Source organism: Hydra vulgaris, chromosome 06 (assembly GCF_038396675.1).
Source record: "Hydra vulgaris chromosome 06, alternate assembly HydraT2T_AEP".
NCBI classification, from domain to species: Eukaryota; Metazoa; Cnidaria; class Hydrozoa; order Anthoathecata; family Hydridae; genus Hydra; species Hydra vulgaris.
In genome coordinates this window covers 45,994,203-46,002,226 of record NC_088925.1, presented here as the reverse complement: position 1 = coordinate 46,002,226, position 8,024 = coordinate 45,994,203, and positions in this window count along the sequence as shown.

Here is an 8,024-nt window from a genome sequence, read left to right as displayed (position 1 = left end):
GTAGAAGTGAGATGGCGTAAATTTTTAAAACCACCTAAAACCACGTGTCAAAATATATCCATATAAATCTTTCCAATATATTACCGCTATGAAATAAAAAAAAAATAAGTGAATCGAAGTTTTAATCAATCAATTAATCAATCAATCAATTAATCAATCCATCTATATAAAAATTAAAATTTACAATGTCAATTAATATAGAAATATCGATGAAAAACATTAAAACACTATTAGATGCACAAAAAAAAAAAGAAACCCTACAAGCAATAAACACAAATCTTTCTAAAATAACAAGGAATATAGCTGAACTAAAAATTGCATATACTAATATCAAATTTACTGTACAAAAAAAACTGATGATATTAATGAAGTACGACAGCAACTTCTCAATCTGACCTCAGATAATAAATCATTTTCGGAAGACATTATTTAGCTTAATGCGGCATTAGATGACCAAATAAACAGAAATTTAAGATAGACACCGATTTTTAAAAATATTCCTATTAACACAAACAAATCCAAGGAATCCTGGTCTAATACCAAACTAATTATTGCAGATACCATCGCAAAAGCGGTTAACATAGACCCGAAAAATGCCCATGACATGATCGAACGCTGTCATCGAGGAAAAGTTAACGATAGCAGCACTAAGTTAAGCCACATTTTTGTTAAATTTCATAAATGGGCTAATAGTGAACACACAAAAAATATCTTTTTTATGTCCAAAAACAATATACGGGTTGAACAAATGTATTCACCATCACTAACTCGACGCCGCAATGAGGCCATGAAAGAACGTCGTCGCCTTATAGAAAACAATTCAATAATAAGCAGGTACCTCGAATACCCAGCCCTACTTAAAATTAAGAAAAAGAAAAAGGATTCCAAGTATGTTTTACTAAAATCTTTTTGAGTCGACATAAATCGCTTGTAGTTTTGGAGTTCGAGCAATGGTATCTTTGATTTGCACGTGTTTTTCTTTTTTTCTTTTGTTGGTTTGTTTGTTTTGTTTTATTTTGATTTGCGTCACTATATTTGAACTTTTTTCAAGCTCTTTATATTATATAAAAATTTAACGATATAGTAATAATAGCACTTTTTGCGATGTTTATTATATTTTTACTTTTTATTTTCATTCTGTTTTTGGTGTTTTTGAGTTAAAGACGTTGCAAAGGATAAATAGCATAAAATTCTTTTGTTAGGAAATGTGCGCTCGCTGATTAACTTTTACCCATTAACTTAACACTTAATGGGTATTCCTATAAACACACACCATCTAAATCACATGCAGGTGGTGCATTAATATATATAAATAACAGGCTCGCCTATAAACCCAGAAACGATCTCCACATCTATAAACTAAAAGTACAAGAATCTATCTTCATTGAAATAATAAATCCAAAAAAATCAAATATTATTGTTGGTTGTGTTTACAGGCATCCAAAAATGTCTTTAGACAACTTCCTATCATTCTATCTTAATCCGTTACTCAAAAACCTAACAAAAGAAAATAAAACTGTATTCATTTTAGGGGATTTCAACATTGATCTGGTAAAGTATGACACAAATTCATATACTAGAGACTTTTTAGGTTCACTTACCTCAAATTACTTTTTACCTCATATTGTTCACCCTACTCGTATCTGTGAAGCAACAAAAATAAAATCAAATAAATATAAACCAGGGAATCTTACCACCACAATCTCAGATCATCTTCCCCAATTTCTGATAGCTTATAGTATTCTTAAACCACCACCTAATAAAAAGCTCTTAATCCTGGAAAGAAACTGGGGAAAGGTTCAATGAAGTTGCATTTAGAAACAATTTTCACAATCTTAGTTTAGACAGAGAACCAAAAATATTCCCTGATAATTGTACTCAGTCTCTTGAGAATACTACTTCCAACATTAATCTACTGCTCGATATCCATGCGCCTTTGAAAAAGCTTAACAAACAAAACATAAATTCAAGACTAAACATGGATATCAAATGAACTCAAGCACTCTATACAAAACAAAAATAATTTCTTCAAAAAGTATATTAGGTTTTTCTTATTTCTTTAAAAATCAATCAAATAAAACCATATTTCATAATGAGTATAAAACATTTTGTAAAAACCTCCAATCTAAACTCAAAGAAAGCAAAAAAAAACTATGATTTATTTTACTGAAAACATAAAAAATATAAAAGTAACCTGGAAAGGCATTAAAAACAGTATTAATATTAAAAGTAGCTCTCAAACAACTCCTAATGTAATCATACATAACAATAAAACAATCACAAACCCCTTTGATATTTGTAATGCTTTCAACAACTGCTTTACTAACATTGGTAATGATGTCTAGGCAACAATTCCTTCATACATGAATCATTTCACATATTAATTATCAAATCCTTTTCAAAAATCTTTCTTTAGAAAACCTACTGAGATTTCAAAAATTATCAATTCTTTAGACGCAAATAAAGCTTCTGGACCAAATGGTCTGCCTGTTAAAATTCTAAAACTATTAAATACGGAACTCTCAAGAATTCGTTCTAACATTTTTAATATCTCTTTCTCAAGTGGTATTTTCCCAAAAAACTTAAAAACTGCCGAAGTTACACCTATTTTTAAAACTGATTCAAAACTATTAATATCAAACCATAGGCTAATTTCCCTCCTCTCCAACATTGATAAAATTCTTGAAAGGCTAATGTTTAACCACTTATACAAATTCTTCAATGAAAATAAACTGTTTTGTGAATTACAATTTGATTTTCGAATAAACTACTCTACATCACTTGCTTTATTAAGTCTAACAGAAAAAGTTAAGGATTTTCTGGATGAAGGAATATTTGGATGTGGCATTTTTATTGACCTTCAAAAGGCATTTGACACTGTAGATGTTGACATTTCACTTTATAAGCTATCCTACTATGGTATTAAAGGAGTCTCAAACTCTTGGTTCAAATCTTTCCTTACTAATAGAACTCAATTAGTATCCATTAGTTGGATGAGCTCAGACCTAAACGATATCAAAGTAGGTGCTCCTCAGGGATCTGTTCTTGGCCCTTAATTGTTTCTTATTTATATAAATGACATGTCTAAAGCTTTAAAATTTTGTAGAGTCCAACACTCTGCAGATGACACAAACCTTCTCTATTTTAATGTCTATAAAAATTATAAACAAATATGTTAACTATGATCTTAAAAAACAATGCCTCTGGCTAAACGCCAACAAAATTTCCCTCAACTCCAAAAAAACTGACTTAATATTATTTAAAAGTAGTCACAAAAAATTAGATCAGCAGGTCAAAATTAAGTTAAATGGAAAAAAATTTTGGTGCAAAAAATGTGTAAACTACTTGGGTATAAAGCTAGACAAAAACTTAGCCTGGACTTACCATTATAACGATTTATCTAATAAATTGAATAGATCCCTTGCCATCCTGTCAAAGCTAAGACATTTTATACAACAAAAAACTTTAAAATCTATTTACTATGCTTTGTTTCACTCTCATCTCACATATTGTTTTCTATCATGGAGTCAAAACATAAGTATAGTAAATCGCCTATTTATCATGCAGAAAAAAGCAGTCAGGGTTATTGAGTTCCTACCAACTACATAGTATAATCAAAGTTGAAAATTTTTTATTTATTCACAGCTGCCTAAACAAAAAGCTACCTCCGATATTTAATAAATGGTTTACTCTACGCAGTACAATTAGCTGTCAACTTACAAGAAATTCTTGCAGAGGTGCACTGAGTGTGCAAAAATATAATACAAAATCCTACGGCACACATTCCTTTAAATACTCTGCATTAATGGACTGGAATCAAATTCAAAATAAATTAAAATTAATTCCTTTTAGCAACATTAAAAAATATGTTCTCAAAACCAAATTAAAATACTACTTGCTACATCAAGATAAATAGAAACAACAGTAGTATCACTGGTGATAATAAATAAATCACCTTTAAAAATATATATAATACAAATATGAATGTTGACTAATTGCAACCTTCTGTGAGTGTGTTATTTATTTTATTTGCTTCTTTTTTTTTGTTTTTTTGTTTTGTTTTGTTCATGGTCACTCTTCTCAATTTTGCCTAGCTATATGAGAGTGAACCATCCAGAATGTAGACCGTACAATTATTTTTATAAAGTATAACATTCTTATGTAAAACATCTATATTTCTGGTAAATAAATTGCTTTTTGTTGTTGTTGTTGTTGTTCGTTATCTATCATGTCAGTTTATTTACTTTTGCCCTTTTTTGTGTTATTTGTCTTCTTTTTTTTTATATTTTTTTCTTTTTTTTCTTTTGTTTGATTTTATTTTGGTTACTATATTACTTTTTTTTTGCTTTATTTGTTTATTTTATTAAGGTGTCACTCCAATGACTAGTTTTTAACTATATGAGTGACACCGAACCTAATTTTGTAAAATTATAAATCACTTTGTAAATAATTCAATTTTATGGTTAAATAAATGGATAAATATATATATATATATACATATATATATACATATATATATATATATATATATATATATATATATATATATATATATATATATATATATATATATATATATATATATATATATATATATATATATATATATATATATTTAAATATAAGTAAAAATTTTACGTGCATATATTCAACAGTGCTCGATGAATGATTTCAGAGCTATATAAGTTTGCATATAAGATTAAATAAAAATAACTACATAATTTTTTTAAAACTTAAAGTTGTAAGCAGAGCCTTAAATGTAATTTACAAATGTATAGTGTCAGCCCCCAAAAAAAGTGTATATTGGACTATCGGAAGGAGAACAGAAAAAGAGATGGGCAAACCACAAACGCTCATTCGTAAACAGAAAACTACAAAATTCAACCACCCTTTCCAAATACAAATGGAACACAGAAAAAATTCCTAAAATAATACCCAGTTTACTTTTGTAACTAATTAGTTACACAAAAATAAAAAAATGTATGTTTGTAATTGAAGCTGTGTAAAACAATGTTTCGTAAGAAAAAGAGAACTCTCTTCAATAATCATTACTAATAATATTAAAATTGAGGCATAAACTTATAAACGATAAATCCATATGTAATATTGTAAAACTTACTACTTTTTAATAAAATACAATTAAAAATAGCACATTTCTGTGAGCGATTGATCATCATTATTTTAAATAAGAAGTCTTAACTGTCTCGATATCAAAACGAAAGTAAAAAGACATGTTGATTTAACGTTGATTAAATCAACATTAGTTTTTAACAATAAATCAATGTGGAATAAACGTTGAAAATTCTGACGCTGAGATTTCCACCTCGATAAGACGTTGAAACAACGATTTTTTCTTCAACGTTAGTTTATCAACTATAAATCAACGTGGAATAGGCGTTGAAAATTCTGACGTTAATATTTCAACCATCTCAAGACGTCGACATGACGTCGTTTGCTTGCTGGGCTGTATTTTCCATCAGTAGATGTCATAAAGCCTTGATCTTTTTTTTCTTAATCGGAGCCTTCAATTCGAATTCGTATTTTTTTATTAAAGTCAAAGATACTATGATTTCTTTTTTGATTAAACTTCTTTAAAATGAATTCTTTTACATTCACTTATATTAAGTTTTATTTTCCAATCCTGACACTATTTAGCTATTTTACCTATATCATTTTGTAATTCGTTCATAAATATTTCAATTTTGTCCAGCTCAGCAAGAGTTTAACTAATGTATATTTTTATTACGTGGAAAAGTTTACAAGGAAGGTCATTTATAAATATTTTGATTAAAAGCGGTCCAAGTACTGATTTATTATATATACTGATATATTACGCCACTTCTGATTGCAATCCAGTCAGACTGGTTTTCACCAATTACAACTCGTTGTTGTCTGTGACTTACGAAAGATTTAATCCATTTAACAAATTTATTGTTAAAACCATACGATTTAGCTTTATGGATAATGTATTCATATGATACAGTGCCGAATGCTTTCGCAAAATTAGTAAACTGAACGTCGACTGTACTCTACCAAACTTGTGAAACAGCTCTTTTTTGGCACAAAACCATGTTGTTGCGACGTGATAAGATTATTTGTTATTAGATGCTTCATCATGGAGTCACGAATTATACTTTCCATTAGTTTACTTACGACTGATGTGAGCGATATTGGTCTGTAATTACTTGCGATAAGTCGACTTTCGCTTTTGTGTTGTGGAGTGACATTTGCCTGGCTCCATTGCCTCAGTAATGAACTTAAATTGAAACTTTTCATGAAAATTATTAGTAGTGGAATACAAAATGATGTTTCAAAATTTTTTAGAACGTATGAATTTACGCCATCAATTCCGAATAATTTGTAAATTTATAATTGATTCAAAGTGACCTTTATATTTTTTTTTATCTTAATTCATTTTAATAAGTACTTTTATTCAGAAATACTTTGTGCAGTCATTTTTTTTTTTTTTTTATGATTTTATCATTCCTGTTGTAATCCAAGGGTTTTTAAATGTTTTAGTTGTAATAATTTTTGTTACCACCGAGTAAGCTTTATCATAGTGTTTTTTGAATATCCGAAGAAAACTGTTATAAGCAGTATCTGTGGTTTAAATTTGTAAAATTTTGTCCCGGTTTACAAAAAATAGAGAATTTTTAAAAGTTCCATAGATATGTCATTATAAATTCGATTTGTAACTTTTTTTTTTGAAGGGTGTGTTCGACAACTTTGCAACGTTGAGTCAACGTTGAAAACGCATTGATTGATGAATGTTGATTTAATTGTTAATTTGGAAACTAGAAATTGACGTTGAAATTCAACATTGTTTCAACGTCTATAAATTAAAGTTGAAGTAACGTTTATTTACAAACGTTAACTTTAGCATTGATTTGTAAACAAGAAAGCGGCGTTTAAATATTACCATTGATTTAACTTCAAAAAAACAACGTTAAACTTATTTTACGTTTTTTAAACGTTTTCGAAAAATAACACAATTTAAAAATTTATCAAAATGTATTTTTTCAAATGCTTCCCAAGTTGGGGTAAATGAGTAATTTATTTTTCACTTTCGCAACTACCTTCGTTTTCATTTAACTCAACGTCACCTTCAATTTTATAGGTATCATTTTTTTGATTTACTTTATCACCTTCTATTGTTAACATCTGCATCTTGTTTTTTGTTCTTCTAGGATTTTCGTTTACTTCCATTTAAACGATAAAGTACATACTTCAAGTCTGAGGCGAGTTATGTACGAGTTTCATTGTCTATCGCTTTTACATAATAGCGTTTAATCGATTCTAATCGCGTTTAATCAATTCTAGAAAAAAAAAAAAAGCAAAAATAGTCAAACTTAGTCAAGCAAATAAAACTGTAGAGAAAAGAGAAAAGAAAATATTCAATTTTTATTACTTCATATGAATACTTGAAGTTTACAATTTTCATGTATTTACAATTTTCATGAATCAATTTTCAACTGATTTTTTTAGTTTCTGATTTGTTAAAGGAAAGTTTAACTCCTAATATTTGTGAATTTAACAAAATTCAATTATTTTCAACAGGTAACCATTGAAGAGAAATAAATACTTAAATTTAAATTTCGAGACCTACCAATTATAGCTTTGTAAATGTTTATCCTTTTATAGGTATATTTAAAGTTACTTTTCCCTTTGAACCAACCAAATTGAAGCTTGATTGAAGTCTGTTTGTTATCAGCTTTAAACATGTTAAAAGACAACTTCAAAATTGGTTAAACCGATTTTCTTCACAAAACTAGAAAGTATTATTGAGTTTTCGAAACAACTTTATCATTTATTTCTATTGTACTTTCTGACTCAGTAAATAAATGACTGCTTTATTATTATAAATTTTTTTTTTTTTAAACTTTCTATTTTGTTTATAATTTTAATTTTCCTATTATTTTTATTTTTTTTCAGTTTGTTCATTTATCTAAACTGTTTGGATTGTTCGTACTTTGTCTATTGCTGTTGTTGTTTTTTTTCTAATTTAAAAATGTTTTTTTGATTTT